Raw genomic sequence first — 21,867 nt, 5'->3', positions numbered from 1 at the left:
GCTTGATTATAGTGTGTACGTATGTGTTTGAAATAATGAAGAAACAACAACCCTACAGGCCAAAGCTAAAATGTCCAGGTGCTGGTTTGAAAGCATATGCATTTTTTTCCGTTTGATTGTTTTGGGTAATGGCATATTCAGCAGTCTTCTTTTGATGACTTCTTTTTGAAAAAACATTCAATGCTTAACAAAAAGAAAATGTATATTTTATTTCTAATGGCTGAGATTGTTGAATTTCCCCATCTGTTGATATTTATAGTACAGAGCTGACACTTTCCAAATGCTTCCACTCTCTGTTTGAACATGGCTTCTCTGGAGCAGATAGAATTAATTTCGTGAACTTTCTAGGTTCTTGCCTCATTATTGTGTGTTTGTTGGATATCTGGGGATGCTTGATGGTGCCACAAAAGGTAATTGGTGTTTTTAGGTAATATCCAGGCATGCATGTTTGACTGCTTTGTCTGCTGTCTTGCAATCAAATTTCATAGTTCAAAATGGTTTTTCTTTTCCCTTGGTGGGATTATTGGAGAGCCAGCCTGCGTTCATTAGAGAGCCACCTGGTGGGTTGTCACATTGACATATTTTTGAGTTGAAAGTCAGTATGAAGGAGACATTTTTGTCAGGTGTTTTTTTTATTTTTATTTTTTGGTTTGCTTGCAAAATCTAAGGGGGGGAAGAAGACAAAAAGGCTGCTGCAAAGAAGATGACAGTGCAAATATGAAAATCTGCCATAAACATAAGTCGTGTAATGAAGTAGGCAGTTTGGCAAATTTAGGAAGAGGAAAATCCAAGTACTTTTTGTTCAAATGATCAGTAGTGTAACTTCAGAGGAGATACAGCCACTGTGTTAGATGCTGACCCCAGGTCCACTGGTGGTAAATCTAGAATAGCTGAACTGCCTTCAGTGGAGCTATTCTGATCTCAGTTACGTGAACATAAATCAGAAATATCCTGCTCCCTACCACAGGCTGTTTCATTCTATATGTATGATTAGTACAGCTGACATATTACCTGGGGAGAAGTGTGGTTTGAGCACAGGACTAAGAGCCACGAACTTTTGAATTCTCTCCCTGCCTCTGGCAATGGCTCCTTCTATGGCTTTGAACAGATTCCTTAGCCTCTCTCCTTCCATTTTGCTCTCTGTGAATCACTTACAGTAGCTGTAAAATTAATGCCAATTTGATACTCGAGAGACAAGCTATCTGTGTAAGAGCTATATTTATTCCAGGGTTGAAAGGCAAACCCTTGATTTCTAAATCAAAGAAATAAAAATCTGTTTAAAATAAAATTTCATCATGAAATTTGGGACAAAATTCTATTCTTGTTCCTACCCTTGCCATCCATGTGGGGCAGTGGAGGGCTGCAGAGGGTATGCAAGTGTATTCAAATGGATGTCTTTCTGTGCAGTGCTGTAGCTGTGTTGGACCCAGGTTATTCGAGAGTCAGTGTGGGTGAAGTAATATCTTTTATTGGACCAGCTGGTGAAAGAGACAAGCTTTCAAGTGTACATAGAGCTCTGCAGGATGCCTTCTGGAAGATGTAAGTTATTGGGCTGAACGAAGTTGATCTGGGAATCTGTTTCCATGACTCTCAAATGAAACTTGCTGACATCATATGGAATCACAGAAGATAGAAATGGACCCAGTAAAGTTACAGCAATAGCCCAGACAAGGTGGTTGTAATGTTTTCTGGATGAAATTGCAGAGGGACATGTGTCTATGACCTCCCCCTTCATTTATTTGTAAGCTCAGTGTCTAGAACAAAATTTTCTTATCCCTGACCTCTGGGTAGTCGTAATGAGAGCATGCTGTTTAGGGTCTTTCCTGACTCCCAGAAAAATGCATAGCATTGCAGGCTTCTTCTGTGCTTCTGTAAATTAGAATTAAAATATTACTGAGCTGTTCTGTAGGTCCTTCCATCTGAAAATCTTCAAGTAGTTTACAAATAATTAATGGACTAAGTCCCAGAACACCCCTGAAAGGTAGATAAATATTATTTACCCCCTTTTATATATGGGTAAACTGAGGCACAGAGTGATATGTGACTTGCCGGAGGTCACACAGCACATCTCTGCCAGAGCTGAGGATAGAACCCAGATCTCCTGGCTTTGAGCTGTGCTTGAGTTGCACAACTATTAAAGAGAAACCTGAGAGTGTTTAATCAAGAACTGTTTTTTGCATTTTTCAGAAAATAAATGGCTTGACAAATAGTTTGAAGTTGAGAGAGCATGCAGTTGGTTTTTCCTTCTTGATGATGATGATTTGGTGAGTTAGTGCCACTGGACATAAATCTGAGAGAATATTTAATATCCATGGACATCAGTTGCCTAATGAACTCGTGTACCTCATAGTATTGTTACCCTTCCTCTTTGTAGGAGTTTAATACCACAAAGGGATGGCTAATAGGAGTTTCAGCCTTTAGTCTGTGTGATACAGGCGCAGTATAATGTCTAGTTGTAAGCATGGCAGCTCAACTGCTCACCTCATTTATTTTTTTTAAATATGAAAACAAATCTTAAGATGTTTGAATCACCCCATTGAGCACCTCTTTAAAATCCTATGACCGCTGTGTGTGTCTGGAGACTCCCTGGTCCTTGACAGTAACTAATAAACAGTAAATTAATTGAAATCTCCATTCTACAAAAAAGCTTTTGCGTTTTGCCCTTTAGGTTGAGCTCAGACTTGAGCTCGCTTGGCTCTGCAGGTGGAATGTATTCTGGAAGGAAGAGCCTGGGACGGTTGCACTATTTCTTACAGGGGTTGACTACAAGATCTCAGCTGCTGTAGTGGGACATTGTACAGAGCACGTCACTGCTAGCATATGAAAAACCAACTCCAGTGACTAAAACATTCCTCAGTGTAATATCTGCCTGAGGTGGGACCAAAGCAATTTGCATCGTGCAAAGCTACTGTTGTAGGGAGGCTGTATTGGAGGTAGAGTAGATGATGACTCTTATGGCTCACTGTGATGTGTTCCGTCTTTCTCCATGCTTTGTCCAGTGACTTACTGTGGACAAACAAGAGTGGACTGTATTAGCTAAAAAAACTACAGCCAAGTTGGTAGAAACTTGCGCGTACACTGCCATGCAGTCCACTGGCCTGACTCTGAGCCCGTTAAAATCAATTGAAGACATTCCATTGATTTCAGTCTTCAGTGGGCTTTGGATCATGCCCTGAGCTACTGAAGGTGAGGAATATTCGTACATGAAACTTTGTACCCATGCCAACCTGTAGTGGTTGGTATGCATGTACCCAAGCTGCATTATGCATGTTTGGATATTTGGCCCTAAAAGCAGGAAAGATCTTGGCACTTCTTGAAAGTGGTGCTTTTTCTTAGCCAGAGTGATTTTGCTAACTTGGAAAAACATTTTTCCAACTAGAGTGATGACTTGGTGCTTTCATGAGTATATGGGGCTGACTTTTTGGCAGTATATGAGTAATATAGTGGATCAGAGCTGTGCCAGCAACAATCATGTTTAAACAAGGTTGTTGCTAGAAAAATATTAGCCATAAAATCCCTGTACATATTTGTCAGGGAAACCATGCTAACATTTGTGTTAGAACATGATTAAAAGAGTGCTGCAGGGTACTTGGGTGGGTGGCTTGTATAGCACAGGCTGTCTAGGATGGTTTTTAGAAGGAATAATTCCTGACTAATGCAGATTTCAGAGCAGGGAAAGTCTTATCCCATAAGGAAATGGAAAACAAGCAAAATGTGTATCTCAGATTTTTCTCAAATATATACTTGAGATATATTTTCTCAAGTAAACCTCTATCCCGATATAATGCTGCCCTCAGGAGCCAAACCGCATTATACTGAACTTGCTTTGATCCACCAGAGTGCACAGCACCCCCCAATTCGGAGCACTGCTTTACCATGTTATATCCGAATTTGTGTTATATCGGGTCACATTATATCGAGATGTATCTCAAATCTATTTTCCCAGGAGCTCACTAACGCAAAGGAGGAGTAATTTCTTGGGATGGAGTGATATGAATGAAGAGATGTAGAAAGAAGAGGATTCTGAATGTGCAGTGGAAGTGTAGCACCAGATCTTCCGCTGATGTATATCAGTATAGTTCTGTTGAAGTAGCTGGTGATACGCCAATTCAGACCAGCTGAGGACCTGACCTATATTGTTTAACTGTGTGTATTTTTTTCAGTTAGTGGTGAGGAAAGTGTAAAAATACACATTTAACTGTCAAACAGTGAGTCTGATTTTCTTCTTCTGTTGGCACCACTGTAGTGTTTTAAGTATAGACAAGCCCTAAGAGAAGAATCGCCAGGCTTCCTGCATAGCTTTTAACATTAAAAATGGTTTATTAACTTTCCTGAAATGTGCTCTTTTCACCTAGCACATTTTTGCGGAGATAGGTTTGCCCTTAGTAGGTCTTTCCTTTAGTGCACCGAAAACATGTTTTATTTTTCAGTGGTTTCATTTTAAATCTAAATAGGCTCAGCCGAGGAATGTGATACCAATTAAGTAGAAGATGAATCACAGGAGTGATGCTTAATCCATTTAGCAATGGAGGTGGACATTTGAGATTGAATTTGAGACCCAGTCTTGGCACTATGCTTCCATAATCCATATCTATTAAGCACCGCTAACCGAAGGAAGAGCATGGCTGTCTGGAGTTGCAGTTGTATTTTCAGAATAAAAGGAACAGAGACTGGCACATCCAAAAAGAAGTTTCAGTGCTTCTGTGTTGGAGCCAACTGCACCAGCCTAAAAGGATAGGAGGAAATAGGATAGTTGTTTAGTGCTAGAAATAAGGGGAAAGCACTTTAAGAGGTGTCAAGAACTTATTTGACTTTCCCTGAAAATAAATAATCTTAGGTCAAATATACATGTATGGTTGCATTTAAAAGTTCTAGTTCAATGTTGTTTCGATTTTTAAAACCCATGACAAGGTAGCATACGTTTTTGTGTGTGCATGAGATCTTTGATTTCCAGAGAAATCAAATAAGTTCTTGACACCTCTTTAAAAATTCTTCCCTTATTTCTGGCACTAGATAGGATATATTATTTCCTCCAACCATTTTATGCTGATGCAACTGGCTCTAATACAGTGGTGCTGCTGTTTTTTCCCTGTGTGCCAGTCATGGATACTTTTACTCTGCAAATACAACTGCAACGCCAGGTAGCCATGCTCTTCCTTAGGTTTCTGGTGCAGAAGCTGATCGCCATACATGAGATTTTCTGTATAGCATTCTGTAATGGTTGTGTAACTCATCCTTACTGTGGCTCTCTGTCTCGCTCTAGCAGATGGTCATATGAAGCTTTAAGAGGCAGTTATGGCCTTTGAGCTCACACATGTGGGACATTTAGCTTGGGCAGTAGATGTTCATCGTTTTAGATCCAGAGTCACTGGTTCATTCCCTGCCGCTGACAGCCTCTACAGGAGTGTCATGTTATGCTTGCTTCATGCTCCTTAGGTCTGTAGCTGAAATAGTATTTGCACAAAATTGGTAGTTGCACTTTCTCCATGCCTATATGATCATGGATGCTGGCAGAGATACTGTCTCGGTTCTCTGCTTCAATGTTGGCAGTCAGTGCATCATGCAGCAACTGTCTCAAGATGGGGCATTTCAATGGACCTTTTAAAATAAGCCCTATTTTTAAATACTTAGGAGATACTTAGACACAGATGTGATGGAGCCATACGAGCACCTAAATGCCTACTTTGGCTTAGCTACAGTTACTTTTCATTGGCAATTTGAGAGGAGACGGGGTATGTTTATAGTGCAATCAGGGACTGTAATTGCAGCACGTGTAAACATACCCCATCCCAGCGGCCTTTAACCCAGCGTGGGTACCAGAGCAGAGCAGCCATGGCAGCCCAGGCTTCCAGACGGGCAGTACAAATCTGCCTGGGTCCTCAGATAATTATTCGATCAGCTAGCCTGCACTGAAGTCCATGGTGGTGTGGCTTCACTGCTGTTGGTACCCGAGCATGGTATAGTGAGCTAGCTGGAGTATGTCGACATGTTCTGCAATCACACTCCCAGTTTCAGTGAAGTCAAATCTATAATTAAACACGCACAGGCCTAGATGACAATTCCTAGAAAGTCATGGCTAGATTGACACTTGCCTCAGTTACAGAATTTGGCAAGATGGCCTGGATTCACAGCATGGTAGAAGCTTACAACCAGTGGGACAGGCTTCTGAGAGAGGAGCCCATAGAGAAATTGTGCTGCAGTCCTCTTGTTTCCTTGCAAAAACCTCCTCTTTTCAGGGTGGAGACCTCTGCCTTTGGAGAAGAGGGGAGGGGGATATCACTGGTGTGAGATCCTATTCCTTAACCCTGCATATCTTCTTTGATTTTGCTTATGACACCCGTTTAGCTAAATGTTGTCTCTTCCTGTTATACACATCTCCTATGAGCAGATGCATTCATTTCCCCCCACAGCTTGCATACAGGTCCCATTAGCTGCTCTTTTGTAAAGTTAATGACTCTGCACAATACTTTGATTAGTAGTATATTACCATGAAAATGGAAGCAGTATGCAGCCTAGCTCAAGACAAGGAAATATTTTTTTTTTTGAGAAGTATGGATTCAGAATACCAAAGACAAAAATCACTGGTATCATATAGCAGGTGCAATTTATACCAGGCAGTCTGGGCATAGGGTCATAAGGCTACAGACGGATTTTGAGTGCACAGCTTGAGGTCCCTGATCTTTAGAAGGGGGAACGCAGCATTTCCAGAAAATGCGGCCTTTCTAAGGCGTGTTAGGGTATGGGACACTCAAATACAAAGACATTCAAAAAATCACTAGCCACTATTGAAAAGCTTCGACTTAGGGTGATCAGATGTCCCGATTTTTTCACACCTGCTATCTGGTCACCTTACTTGGAGTACATCCTTAAAGTTGTATGGTATTATATATAGGTATGACCGCCACCATCTTGGCTGACACCAGGAATTCAACCACGGATCTCTAGTGCTAAAAGCAAGAGTCTCAAGAGCCTGAGGTAAAGAATCCACCTCGGGCTGTAACACTCTCATCTTCTAGGAAGGTGGTGAAGCGCTGGAATGGGTTACCTAGGGAGGTGCTGGAATCTACTTCCTTAGAGGGTTTTAAGGTCAGGCTCGATAAAGCCCCAGCTGGGATGATTTAGTTGGGGATAGGGTGACCAGACAGCAAATGTGAAAACCTGGGACAGGGGTGGCGGGTAATAGGAGCCTATATAAGAAAAAGCCCCAAATTTCGGGACTGTCTCTATAAAATCGGGACATCTGGTCACCCTAGTTGGGGATTGGTCTTGCTTTGAGCAGGGGGTTGGACTAGATGACCTCCTGAGGTCCCTTCCAACCCTAATAGTCTATGATTCTGTGGAGTGGACATGCAGAGGGACATGTAGCACAAACTGACTAGTGGCTGCATAGGTAACCTATAGCCCGTAGTAATGGGACTTGGACATTTAAGTCCTCAAGGCAGTTATGAAAATCTTAATCAATATCCTTTTTGTAACAGGCAGGTATTGCTGATAGCTGAACTGAAACAAAGGCGGCCCAGGTCAGTGGATTCAGGTGGCATCAAACAAGGTTTTGTAATCAATGAAAGATTGTCATTTTATACCATTGTACGAAGCGCTAATTGGGCCCAGCACAGGACATACTGTTCAATTTGGGTTCGCTTACAAGCTAAAGCAGGATGTGCATATCCTGGGGAAGGCCCAGAGCAGAACCACCACATTGATCAAAGATAGAGGGTCTTGGATAAGTTGGTGCAAACTGAATTGTGTAACTATAATGGTGCCATGCACTGTAGATACTGTAGTGATGGGCACCCTATAAATAGATGAGTCAGAGGTGGAATTTAGATAGCTTCCTCTTCTCCATTTTAGAACTTGGGCGTCCTTGAATGAGATGAGCTATGTGAGTGAGAGGTCTCATTGTCAAACAGAAATGCCAAGACGGGCTCATAGAAACATATGTAAGGATCTTTTTCAACTAAGCAGCAACAGGGTTGGAGAGTGAGGACAGAGGGAGAAGCATGTGGACACTATGAAAATGTAATAAGAATAAACATCCAGCTCTTAGGATTGGGTGGGCATATCCCATGATAGCCATTCCCTGCAGTTGCCATGGGCTTGGTGATGGAAGACCTCTGTCCTTGTGATCAGCTACTATTTCTGATTGATGTGATTAGAATGCACGTTCTGCCTATCTGAAATAAACATTTCAGATCTGTCACCATCTCAGTTTGAATCACTCTCGCCAGACTTGATGGAAAGAGGTCCAGACTGCCACACTCTGCGAGGGCTGCTGGCTTGTCTCCTCCAGCCCAGGAAAGATAACCACAGCCCCGAAGTCTGTTCAGGCCCTTCCTTTAGGGCACTGGCCTTCTAACACAATAACAGTTCCACATATAAACCTGGGCTTTCCTCCTGACTTGGGGTCTTCTGCAGGGGCAAAGTGGTCTTTCCCCTGGTGTGTCTTTCTGTTGTCAGGTCCTGACACAGGACCCATCTAACTTCCTGCAGTTCTTCAGTAAGTGAATTCTTTCAAGCCGTTACGAGAATCACCGGACCCCTTCCTGGCTGGGTCTGAATCCCTGTTCTAGGCTTAAATGCCTGGTTTTGGGGGGCTGCAGGCCCCCCAGTCTTAAAGGGGCAGAACACTGTTACACCAGGCCACAGCTTCAGACCAGGTCCACTTATTGTCTCAAACGTTTGAATTGGCTGTTTCTGCTGTTTGTAGTAGAGACTTGGCTTGAAAGGTTGGGTTTTTTCCCCTCCTCTCACGTGCTTCATTATACTTGCATGTTTAAAATTGCCTTTGGTTAAGCCTAGGGCCGAAGTTGAATAGCAGAGGAGGTTCTGATGCTGCACTGCAAAGAGAATACCTCGAGTGATGATGTTGATGAAGCAGGAGCTAGGTATTGGATCTGAATACACATACAATTGGTGTTTCATTCCCTAAAAGCCAAAGGCCTTTGGTTGGGCAGCATTTCTACTATGAGCTTCAATAACTTTTTATGATTAGAAGGATAGTAATTAGGTTTAAAAAATAGCCTTGAATGTCTCGAATTTCTGCTTTTGAGTCATCCTCAAAAAGTTACGATTAGTGTTCTTTGCCCTTCGCACTTCTTGCAATAACACCAGCTGCTAATAGATTTTTTTTTTGAGAGAGTAGACAAAGGAATACATTGAAATGAGATTGAAGTATCTAGAGGGTGAGAGAAGTAGTTAGAATTGCTCATGTATAGAACATACCCTTTTAGCTGGGAGCAGCACTCCAGTTCATTCATCATGGCTAGGGGAAGCAGAAACATATTTTTCAATCTCCTGGCCTTGATACAGTATACAGAACCACAGAGTAATGAATAAATGAAGTGTCCTTTCAAACACTATTGTGACACCGCTAAACCAATTGTGTGTGTGTGTATGGAAAGGTTGTAGAAACAGCAAAAATGTATTTTGCAGCTAAATCACAGCTGTTCACTTCTGATGATTTGCCTTTCATTTCTGCACACACATTCTGGTGAGTAGAAAGAATGGTGATCGCTGTTTGTACTGCAGTAGCAATGAAGGACTTCAGTTGTACACCAGACTGCCATTGTGTTAGGTGCTATACAAACACTATAGTGAAGAGAGACACAGTTCCTGCCCCAAGGAGCTTACAATCTAAGGTGATACAAACAATGAATACGGCATATAGACGGGGAACTCAAGATACTGCTGAGACTAAAGTGGTCAGGATGAAATGTAGCGGTTGCACTTTGCTCTGAACTTTCCAAAACAGAATGAGTTAGTGTGTGCGCGCACGCACGCAGAGTGGGGTAGGGTAGGGTCGAGGGGAGGTTTTCAAAGGCACAAATGGGAGTTAGTCACCCAACTCCTGTTGGCTTCAGTTGGCATTGGGTGCCTTACAGCCTGTGTAAATTCCCTTGGTGTGTTTTACCAGCAGGTATACAGAAAAAACTTGTGGGTGTTTTTTCTTTTGCACAGCTCTAATCAGCAACCGACCTCAGAGTGGCACGGGTGAGGACCGTGATGGATGGCTGCTGTCACACCCCTGTGTCATCTTCATCAGTTGCAGTGCAGAGGGGCAGCAGGAGAGCAGCTTCATGGGGATGCTACTCTCTTTCCTGCATGGGTGGGGGGTAGAACTGTGGCTCCACCTCTCCCAATGCACTTGTTAGCACAGATATATTGTGTTGGTGCAGATTGCTTATTCCTCAGTGGAGCAAGGGGGAGCCAGAGGCCAGAGTGTAGCTCTGATACGTGCTGATTCCTGGTTGGCCGCTGGGACCAGCACCCCTCTACAAGTTGCCTCTTACTCAGAGCTTGTGGCAAAGCCACAATTTGGGGGAAGTCAGGGAAGTGGGAATTGGCATGCTCTGTTCATAGAATAAGTGGAAAGTAATTGTGAACCAGATTTTTAAAGGTACTTGGGCACATAAAAATGTAGATAAGCACCCAGTGGGATTTTCAAAAGCACCTTCGTGCAGTGTGGGTTAGGCACTTCTGAAAATTCCATTACGCACTTATCTGCATCTATAGGTGCCCAAATACCTCAAAACTTCTGGGGCTATATGCCTCCATCACAGAGGGTGAAATTTTCTTCTGTGCACAGAGCCAGTGTACCATTGGTGTTCCATGTAAAGCAACAGATTGAAATTGTACGGCTATCTTACGGAAATTCTGGACAGTCCCCTCAATAACACCAAGATTTGAAGGATAATTTTGAGGCTCTTGTACTGTTCTTAGTTAATGAGGTAATGCCGACTAAACCCCACCCTCTACCCCCACAAACACATGCACTCTTTTAATTCAGATATTTTTTAACAAAGTAAATCTATATTTAGACCTTCCCAATGCAATACAGAATTTTAGATGCAAACTCTTCCAGAAGCCTGTGATCTTGGCAGAGTGGCTTCAGACTAGATAGTTCTAGACAAATATTGTGGGAGCTACAGGTACTGATGCAGAGAGAGGCTAAAAAATGTTAATGTGTGACCTGCATATTGAATCTTCTTGTTCTCTTTCTGCCTTTCCCTCTTGCTCTGGGATTTATCCCTAAAGATGAGTAGTTATCTTAGGATAATTATAGTTTGGGCTGACACAAAAAGCAAAGGTGTAGTGGATAAATTATATTTAATACCCATCAGTAGCAACAACTGAAGGGAATCATGAAAGACAAATAAAAGTCCATTTACTGTTCATAATTTTGCCATTGTTTAAAGTGCTCGTAAAGTTCCATGGGGCTCTACTACTTCGGGCTTGGGGCTCGTCTGTGCTTTGAGTTCTGCACAAGAGAATGGTTCTACATTACCAATTTCCTCACTCATCATGGCTTGGAAAAAGTGCATTGAACCGTGGCTGGATGGCAAGGAGAGAACTCAAGCTTCTGAACGCTGCTAAACCAGGAGCTGTCTGGCACTTGCTGCTCAGTGCCACAGCAAAGCATATAAATGCAATACTGTTTTTACCTTTTGGCAGCCCCATAAGTCATTCTGTCTCATGTTGTTCTGTAAAAAGAATCAAATGGTTTATATAAACAAGCAGCAACACACAGCAAAAATGGAAGAGGACAATCATTGTGCTACTCACCCATTTTTTTCTGGTGTGTTTTATTAGCAGGACGAAGACGGTATTGAGTTTGAAATCCTTTTAATAGGTTACTTGAGCCTCGGTTATAAGGCCTGTGGCATTTAGGGGAGTAGAAACCCTGCATGAGCTATCCATGTTGTCAGAGCATGTGTGGAGTGGAGAGCAACCACCAGCCTCTTATGGGTGGAGAATGGATAGGCAGGGATTGGCAGAGCCAGAGTGCAGAGCAGTCAGTGAGCTGTGGTAAGATTTAGGAAAGCACTTAAGCCTGTGCTTAAACTAATTCCTACTTGGAAAAGAGTGCACTGAAGTCCCACTGATATCACACATTCCTAAGTAGAAATGGGTTTAAGCATATTCTTAAGTGCTTTACTGAATCAAGGCTGTGATGGCAAACTTGCCACTGAAATTATCGTATGATAACAAATCAGGCTGTCAGACATCTAGGGTTATGACTTTCTTACGGGAATAGAGAGAAACGGGTGCTGGACTGAGAGGAAGCACCTATCCTATATGCTATTGTAATCTTTGGAAATAGGGGAGATCTGAGAACAAAAATATTAAGATGAGAGAATAAGCACCATGTGACAGATGTGTAGTCACATTGCTTAATATGCTACTGGAAGGCACGCATAGTCATGAGCATGGGATAAGAACCTACATAGACTAGAATAGAATGCACAATGTTTCTTTAATGAACATGCTTTCCTAGGATGCCTTAATCCTAGAAATCCTCTTTAGATGATGATAGTCATTGTGATTTTTTCTTTTTTGCTGATAACTAATCACACAGAATGTTAGGTATCCTGGAATGATGAATGCAATAATAATGAATGTTCTACAAATCCCATGAGGACTGCTGATCATTGCCATTAAAACATATTGATTGAAGCGTGGCATGTTTATCACTCTACATTTTGTATGGTTTATAATACAGTCAGATGAAATCATAGCTAAAGCATAATTTGACCCTTCCAGCAGGGGATCTAACCATTGGAATGATAGAAAATTGGTCAATACAGTACCCTCAGAGTTGCCTCTGGAATAAATAATTATGGAAGTTTCTAGTGCTCTTTGTATACAAGAAATAAGCTTGATGCAGAAAGCAGCATGTGAATTATGAACATGAACCTGGGAATTAGCATCTAGACTTGTTTACACACTAGGAGTTCTCTGACCTTGCCAGCTCTGAATATGAAGTGCCCATTGAAGTCGGTGTGAGTTCATCTGAAGGGAGCCGACAGGATCAGGCCCAGTACATTACTCCATACTACTATTATGACAGCAGCATAGATCTCACTGAGATGATTTTTAAGAGGAGATGCTTCAGAGCAAGTGATTTTATGCAAACCTTTTAAAGTAATATTTTGTTAAATTTCAAAGAGAACCCACAGAATGACAGAACAAAGGGATAAATATGGAGTTAATTATTCCACTGAGCATATACCAGTAATGCGATATCATCATCATACTTTTATAGAAACTGATTAAATTACTTTGAGAATCTTATTTGATACAGGCTGTTTAGAGTCTTTTTTTCCCCCCTTTTGTTCCCTGCTGCAGAATAATCCTGGTTAGTTTTGAAATCAAGCTGTGTAATTTGAAAAACAAGAAAAGCCTTTTATGGAAGGGTATAATTGTTTGTTTCAATTTTCAAGCTGTACCTCAGGCAATTAGTTACAAATCTCCAAAAGAATAAATTCATTTTCAAGTACCTTGAAATATTTAGAATACTTGTAGAATTTGTTGACAATATGGTAGTTTGCTCCAGTGTCCCTGCATATTTTAAAATAGAAATATGTTTCCCCAAGCATGCTCTGTTGAAAACAAAACAAAAAAGTATAGTCTGAAAATCCTCTGAAAAAGATGTGAGGATCATGTTTTTTTAGCTGGGAAAGCTCAGATATAAGAGTGACAATGTTTCAGCTCACAATCTCCGTATGTAGAGGATGGTAAACCAGGGTATGATTTGTGCCAGCTTGCTGCGCAGTAATGTTCCATGTGGACAGTGCTGTAGCTGCTCTCCACAACTTTGTGTACTGTAGCAGTGTCCACCCGAGACACCATGACCCCCAATCCCTTCTCAGAGTCACCACTTCCCAGGATTGAGTCCCCCATCCTATTTAGTGTTCTTTGTTCCTAGATGTCTGACTTGACTTGACCATATTGAAATGCATATTATTTGGTTGTGCTCAGTTTACCAAACAATGCTGGGATCGCTCTGTATCCGTGTCCTGTCCACTTCATTATTTATCACTCCTCCAATCTTTGTGTTACTAGGAAACTATCCGTAACGATTTTGTTTTCTTCCAGGTCATTAATAGAAACGTTAAATAGTGTAGGACCCACTAGACACATACTGGCTCGATCTTGCATTTACAACTACATTTTGAGACCTTTGAATTCCCCAGTTTTTAATATATTTAACGTTTGCCATATTGATTTTGTATCATTCTGGTTCACTAACCAAGGTGTCATATAGTTTGACAGGATCTATTTTCTATAAACCCATGCTGATGGCATAAGGTATTAGTCGTCTTTCATTCTTTTCTAATTGAGTCCTATATCAGTGTTCCGTTATTTTGCCCTGGATTATTGATAGGCTGACAGACCTGTAATACTTGGGTCATTCCATTTTTGCCCTTTAAAAAATATTAGCACAACATTAGCTTTCTTCCAGTCCTCTGGCACTTCCATGGTGTTCCTAGACTTACTGTAAATCAACAGTCACAGGAATCCTCCGAAATGACCTGTGGAGCTGGTGGGAAACTTTCCGGTTGAACTTTTAACTTTTTTCCATCAGAAAATGCTAGATTGTCAAAAGCAACCTTTTTTTGCAGCAACATGTAGATTTTGACTAAATTTTTTTTGTTTTGATAGAAAAGTTGGGGGAAAAGAAGTGTTTCAATAAGGTTGAAACAAAACATTTCCATTTTTCATTTTGACACAACTTTACTTCAATTTTTAAAAATTTATTATACAATATACTAAAGTCAAAACTGGAAGGAAACATTTTGATTTCATACAAGTGAAATATTTCAATCCACCCAAAACTAAATTTAAGTGTTTAGTGGGAGACTTTCATTTGTTTGCTTTAGTTTGGTTTCAGAATGGGGTTTTTTTTTTTTTTCAAACTTGTGGCATTCCCCGCAAAATCGAAAATCCAGTTCTTGCCCAGTTCCTATTTCCACAAGATGTTTGGGGTCAAGAAATCAAACCCACTGCCTTCCATTGGCTGCTTTTGAGTGGAAGTGGTAACTCCCATTTGGTAATTACAGAGCCCTTAATGATTTTTCTTGACACTTTATGGTATGTCTCTTCAATAGCTTCCTTTCCATTAATATACAGTACTGTATCAGTGGCCTGATAGCTCTGTATGGTAATACCTGTGCAGCTCGAGAACTTTTTTACCTCTTCTGTGCCATCCAGAGGCTATAGACTCTGAACCAAACTTAGTTGTCTGATGTGCAAGCATAGGTCCCATTGAAGAAAAACTGGAATCGTTTGCATGTAACTGGAGGTAGAACTGGGCTCCAGGTCCTGTCTCGGCTTCTTAGTTTCCTTGGTTACACATCTTAACATATATGCTCCTTTTGTCTAGAGCGTTTCCACACAGATGTGCATTTGGGGCCTGAGCCAAAGTCATTAAGTCAAAGATTCCCACTGACTTCAAAGGGCTTTGGTTTGGGGCATTAGGTGAGAAAATTATGTACTTCAAAATAAGATGTATTGGAGCATAAGCTTTCGTGGGTTAATACCCACTTCATCAGATGTAATCACCTACGAAAGCTTATGCTCCAATACATCTATTAGTCTATAAGGTGCCACAGGACTCTGTCTGTCTTTTACAGATCCAGACTAACACGGCTACCCCTCTGATACTTGTACTTCAAAATGTTATTGATATTGAGACAATGAATTAGGTGGGAAATTACCATTTTTCGATGCCATTACAAAGGCTGCGATGAGGATTTCCAAAGCAGTCTAAAGGGAGTTAAGCTCCTTTGAAAATCTTAGCCTAGATTCTTAAACAATTGGGTTATTTTTATGTCAGTGCAAGAAGCTGCATTAATAGGAGACATCACACCATATTCAGTAATGTCATCTTCTTTATGAGCATAGCGAATATACAAGACCCTGTGTACCAGTCTACGTATGTTGTGATATTAACAGAAAAAATTCTTAGGACTTCTAAAGTTGCTGGTCTGCTTGCTTTTCCGGGCTTCTGTCTCTGGGCAAACTGTCTGCTTTCCAGGCCCTTGGTCTCATCTTCTAAGAGGCGTTTTCTGTCTCTGTGTTTAGATTCCCATTTTCATACAGGCAGCATTGACTTCTCTCCCATGCAGAGGTACTTCTGTATCCCAGAATAACTTTGGGGCTGACACTGCATCGTCCTCTTGCCTCTCACAGAAGTGCCTCAAAGTGATTCAACAGTGACTCCGAACCTTGGCTGCATAATCTCACGGCAGAGACCCACGTTGACTGGGGAGTTAGTTCTTTGCTGCAATCATTGTCTCTCTCTTAGTTTATAATTCAAAAGTCCCAGCTCTGTCTCTCCTCCCCGTAGCTGGCAGGTACTTGTCTCCTCTTCAATCCTCTGCCATAGTTATGTGCTTTCCTCTCTCTGCTCCACACCCTCTTCTAATCTTGCTGCTGGACTTGCTGTGTTATCTGAGTCATCTTTTGCCACTGCCATCCTTCATAGTTCCTACTGGGGTGCTGGGTGTGCAGCAGCAGCACCCCCTGGCTTGAAGTAGTAACCAAATATATGCTTTCCACTTTTAGCAACCCCATTATAAAAATTGTTCCAACTCCCCTGCTTCCTTCAAATGCTCTCAACAGATCCTAGATGTGAATCCCTCTTCCATGAGCGGCGGGTGACCCTTCCCCTGCCCTTTGGGGAGGCTATCCTCCCATCTCTGTCCCTTCTGCCTGAGGGTTCCCCCTCCACCCCCCCCATGGCTGGAGCTAAGAGTCCCTCGCCCTCAGGCTGCCAGCCAGCCCGAGCCACTCCTGGCTGCTGGTGGCCAAGCTCCAGGCTGCCAGCTGGAGCTGAACCCCCTCTGGCTTCGAGGAAGAGAGGGAGCAAGACTGGGGCCTCGGGGCAGAAGATGGGTGGGGCCATGCCTGGGTTAGGTCTCTCCTGGCCTTTGATACCCACCGCCCATGCCCTCTTCCCCTTTTGTTTCACTTCTTGAGCAAAAAGCTGATTTACTCATGGCAACTACTTCTTCAAAATGTCTCTATCACAGTGTCTCCATGGGTCACAACTGAGAATATCAAACTCAGGACAAACCCCTGAGAAATAGGGCAGACGTTTCCCCCCCACTCCCCCTCCGCAACTGGTGGTGGTTCTCCCATAAGATCTACCAAACCAGAAACAAAACTAAACTTCTGTTTCACTACACTAGCTAAAAGAAGTCAGAAAAGCAGTTTCCTTAGGTATTCCAGTCCTAGATTTAAAGATGAGTGGTTCTTTTTAAAACCAATTTCATCAAATAAAAGGTTCTTCTGATCCCAAAGGACCAGCCGCACACCCAGGTCAATACACAACTCAGATTGTACCCAATAATCATGCAGTTGTCAATCCTTTAGTATCTAAAATCTAAAGGTTTATTTATAAAAAGAAAGATAGATGAGAGTTAAAATTGATTAAAGGAATCAAATACATACAACCTTTTCAAAGTCCTTGGTTCAGGCTTGTAGCATGATGGAATAAACTGCTGGCTTGTTAAGTCTCTGGTTGATTCTAAATCATTGGAAGGTCCTCAGTCCTTTGGTTAGAATGCTCCCATTAGCACAAGTTCATCATAGTCCAGAGGTTTGAGCAGGAAAGAGGCAAAATTCAGATCTTTCCAGAATTACAGGTAGCAAGTTACAGGTAGCAAGATGGTGTTTGGAGTCACACAGGCAAGTCACATGTCCAATTATGAAGTCACAGGAGAGGCCATTACCTATACTTCAGCTGGAATGTTCACAGGAAAGTTCATTCAGTGTAGGTGGGTGCCTTCCATTGTGAGCTATGTTCTTTTGATGAACCACTTAAACTTGAATAGTCCCTTCAAGATAGGTGGGCAGAATCCCTTCGGGCATTACCACAGGAGCAAATGTATTTGAAATACAGGTATAGAGCCAATTTTCATAACTTCAAATACAAAAATGATATATGCATACAAATAGCATAATCATATTCGGCAAATCATAACCTTTCCATAGACACCTTACTTGACATAATTTGTACAAGATATTGCAATTATAGAACAGCGGTAGCAACAATGATCTACATGGTCATATTTAATCAGATAATGTCACAGTCTCCTGGCAAGCCTTAAAGAGAGAGCACGTGTGACACTTATCACACATAAGAATCTCAGCCTATTATGTTGAAGTGGTGTGACATTTGCCCCAGATGCTCTTCTCCTTGGAGGAACTGCTCATTTCATTAACATTTCAGGTTGACAATTTTCACATTTTCATGAACCTCAGTTAGTGTTCCAGAAAGTGGTTTTGGGAGAAGGATGATTCTTCTCTGTATTATCGTTATGCTTAAAGGTACCAACTGAAATCCAGGTCCAGGATACCATCTATGTTTTGCTTGTTGGCTGTGGGGGACAGAATCACCTTATCGCCTTTTCTCTAATTTTTAGGTAACTGCGTGTTTGTGTTTTTAAGGTGAAGGTGGAAGGGGAAAACTGATACGAGCCCCATTATGGATCCTGCCATGTATCTAAATGGCATTTACTTTAGTTAACCTATCAACATTTCAGTAAAAGTCTGTTGCAGTGATGCTGCATGGGCCTCTTAATATCAAGGGAGAAATCTTTGCCATCCTGGAGGATGATTGTTTTTTCCAGATAATTAGTTTCTTTGTATTATTGGAATCCATTTCTATAAATACAACATTTTGTTTAATTTTACATGTTAGTTCTTGAGTATTAAGAAAGAAGAAACTCCCAGTGTATGTTTATCGCACAATTATAGACAACTCATGCCACATGAGGATTTGTGTTTATCAGGTGCAGTCTAAAACTGCCACTATGGCTCTGGCATTGTTTTTATTACTTTTATTTTAATTGTGTTGGGATGTAATAAATCCAAGGAGAAGAATCTCTGCCATGTTTCTCCCTCTCTCATATTTCCCTCTCCTCCTCTTCGCTTAATGGATTTTTCTGTTGCAGGAGATGTGTCGTGATTATACTTTCTGGATATTTCTGTGCAAAATGCATTCAAGAAGTTCAAGTGCTTCCTGTTCATAAATCTTTTGAGCTGTTGCTTAAAAATGAATAGCAGCTATTTCTGGTCTCCCATAGTTAGCTATATAAATGGAAGCCAGTACAGCATCTTTCATCAAACGATGGCTTTAACACTGGAGTTGAGTTGCTCCATAGCAACTAAAATACACTGTGACAATAACAGTTTCAATATTTTGATGCTGAAAGACTTGAAATTTAAAATATTTTTACAGTTCATCAGTGACCAGCACAGTGAGGTTACACAGACAATAGTCACTTTATCTGTTCTTAGATGGTATAACACACATCCCATTCAATTTAGTGCATATGATGTTACTGGACTGATATTTTGTATAGTACCATCAGTCTACACAGTGCAACACACCTAAAGAGTAGATGCATTCCCTGCCCTGAAGAGCTTACAACTGCTTAAAAGAAACTGAGGACTGACTGGAGCTACCCTAGATTATTGGGTGGGGGTGGGGGGGATGAAGCTATCTAATCAGGCAAATGGAAAGACTTCTACATTTTGGAAAGTTGCTAGAGATTTTTCAAGGGCCTAACTTTATGGGTGCCCAATTGGAGGCACCTTTTAAAGATGGCTGGTTTTCAGGAAGTGCTGAGACCCGCCTTCTGAAAACAAAGCTCATTGAAAGTGTGTTTCTAGATGGGCATCCAAAAAGAAGAGTTATCAAAAATCTCGCTATTGATTTTTGCACATTGTCCCAGGGTCCAACAAGGCCAGCTCACCTCCCTACGCAAGCATCAAGTAATGTTTTCCTTGTTTCAGTCAAACCCTTGAAGCAGCATTTGTCTTTTCTTTGTGTTATCTCTGTCAAATCTTTGTGGTTCACCCTCTACATTCCATAGTGTGGAAGTGCTGGGCGCATTGAAGTCAATGGGAGTTCTGCCACTGACTTCAGGAGGCCAACAATTTTACCAAGAATCTCTAAAGACCTGTCTTATCTTCTGGCATGACCAAATGTTGGATTGGTTACGACCATATATGTACTGCACTAGAATTCAAATGTGTCAGATAAGCCCTTATCTCAGAAGTCCTAGGCTGGTGCCTTAATCACAAGGCCATCCTTCCCAATCCCTCATTCTTATTTAAGGAAATCTCCTTTTAAACAGTATCTTCATGTGGAAGTTCATCTGCTGCAGACGTTTATTCCCCATTGACTCAGCTGTTTGTGGCATGATTATTTCCAAAACCACCAGTTGTGAGCTGTAGTTAGGTTGGCATTTGTGGGTTGGCTTATTGTTTTTCAATGCCTGGTGGCAATCTGAGGCATCTGTTGTATAAACCTCTCTGCAATCATCGGTCCTTATCAGCTGTACTCATAGCTTGCTCTTGTGCTATTGTGCCGCTCATTTTGGATGTTTCATGCATGGCCAGGAACTCTTAGACCTGGAGACAAAAGCTTTCTGAGAGAGGTAATGCAAAGATCACAGTGACAAGAACTCGCTGAGGGAGAGGCATGGGTGGTTGTGTGGCTAAATTACAAGACATGGGGCCTGTCTACACTTACCTCCGGAGCAATCGATCCAGCAGGGGTTGATTTATCGCATTTAGTGAAGACGTGATAAATTGACCGCTGAGTGCTCTCCTGTCGACTCTGGTACTCCACCGAAGTGAGATGTGTAGGCGGACTCAATGGGGGAGCATCAGCAGTCGACTTACTGTGGTAAGAAGATCTAAGTATGTCAGCTTCAGCTATGTTATTCACGTAGCTGAAGTTGCATAACTCCAGATTGATTCCCCCCAGTGTAGAACAGGCCTAGAATGTCTGGTTGCTATTTCCAAATTGGCTGCAGATTTCTATGGAACTATGAAAGTTCTAGGTGGTGGTGGTGGTGGTGATGTTGTGGATTTATACAACCCTTTAGAGAAAACAATAGCTTATTGTTCGGTTACTTCAAAGTCTATACTGTTCTGCATAATCAATAGGGAAAATAGTGTAGAGGGCTATGTATATTTGGCCTTCTGGCAGTATCTGTTGCTTTCATGCAAAGGACCACCCAGATTATAGTCTATATTTCATTGTTTGGGATTTTGATTTGTGGGTGGGGTGGGTGTTTTGATTGATGGGAATAATATGGGAGAATTAAAATAAATAAATAAATCATTGTGATAAAATCACAGTTGGGTTGAGTAACTGATGCAGGAATAGTGTAAATCAAAGACTAATAATGCAGATGTTTATATATGGAATAGACTCGTATCACTCTATAAAAGTGGGTGATAAACATTGCCATCTCCTTTTTGTTCTGTTTGTAGAACCCCTACCACAGTGGGGTCCTGGGTTCTAGTCCCAGATCTGCCACTGTTGTTCTGAATAAGTAAAGGAAAAAAGGGAACTTTTAATATATACAGGGCTATTCTTGGGGTTCCTACATTGGCAAAATTCCTATTGACATTAGTGGGCGTTTTGCCTATGTTATGACTGAAGGAACTGATCCATAATTTCATTCAAGATTAATAGTGGTTTCAAATAAACACTCACTCACTCATGCCCGTCACCCCAATCGGGGTATGGGCTGCCAACCACAGATCTCCAGAGTCCTCTATCCTGGGCCATTCGCTCTAGCTGGTTCCAGGTATAGCCCATTTTTTTGAGTGGCTTCCTCACGGCTTTTACCACCCAGCGTCATGCATCTTCGAGTTGAAGACCGTTCTTTTTCCAAGGTAAAAGTCTCTGTTGTCTCTATTGTTGGCGTTTCTGTAGCAGGTTGACTTTTTACGAGGTGGAGTTGCTACCCCACGCCCAACCCTCCTCCTTTATCCTGACTTGGGACAGGCAGATGGCCTCAAAGGACCTCTCTGGTGGAGTTGTTTCAAATAAAGATGTATAAGAATTGGCAGTAAAACACACAAGCAAATTTTCTGTTTAAAACCACCTGCTGGCTGGATTTTTCTGCTGTCTTTGAGAACCACCATTGGGTGTTTTTTTTAACACCATCAGAGTTTTTGCTATTGGCCCCATCAGGAATTTTGTCCTTTTGGTGTGTACAACAAACCTAAACCTCGAAGCTAAAGCAGATCGGAAGATGCCTAAAAGTAAGTGTGTGT

At 41.6% G+C, this 21,867-nt stretch overlaps 1 protein-coding gene across 4 annotated transcripts in view; it reads left to right on the top strand.

Annotated features, from left to right (window-relative positions):
* Positions 1 to 21,867, top strand: part of PITPNM3 (PITPNM family member 3) — a 344,340-nt gene that overhangs the window by 104,805 nt on the left and 217,668 nt on the right. The window lies entirely within an intron of this gene.

The sequence above is a fragment of the Gopherus evgoodei genome, chromosome 17 (genome assembly GCF_007399415.2).
Source record: "Gopherus evgoodei ecotype Sinaloan lineage chromosome 17, rGopEvg1_v1.p, whole genome shotgun sequence".
NCBI lineage: Eukaryota > Metazoa > Chordata > Testudines > Testudinidae > Gopherus > Gopherus evgoodei.
Note: the sequence above shows the minus strand (reverse complement) of the source record. Positions and strands in the feature narration are given on the sequence as shown.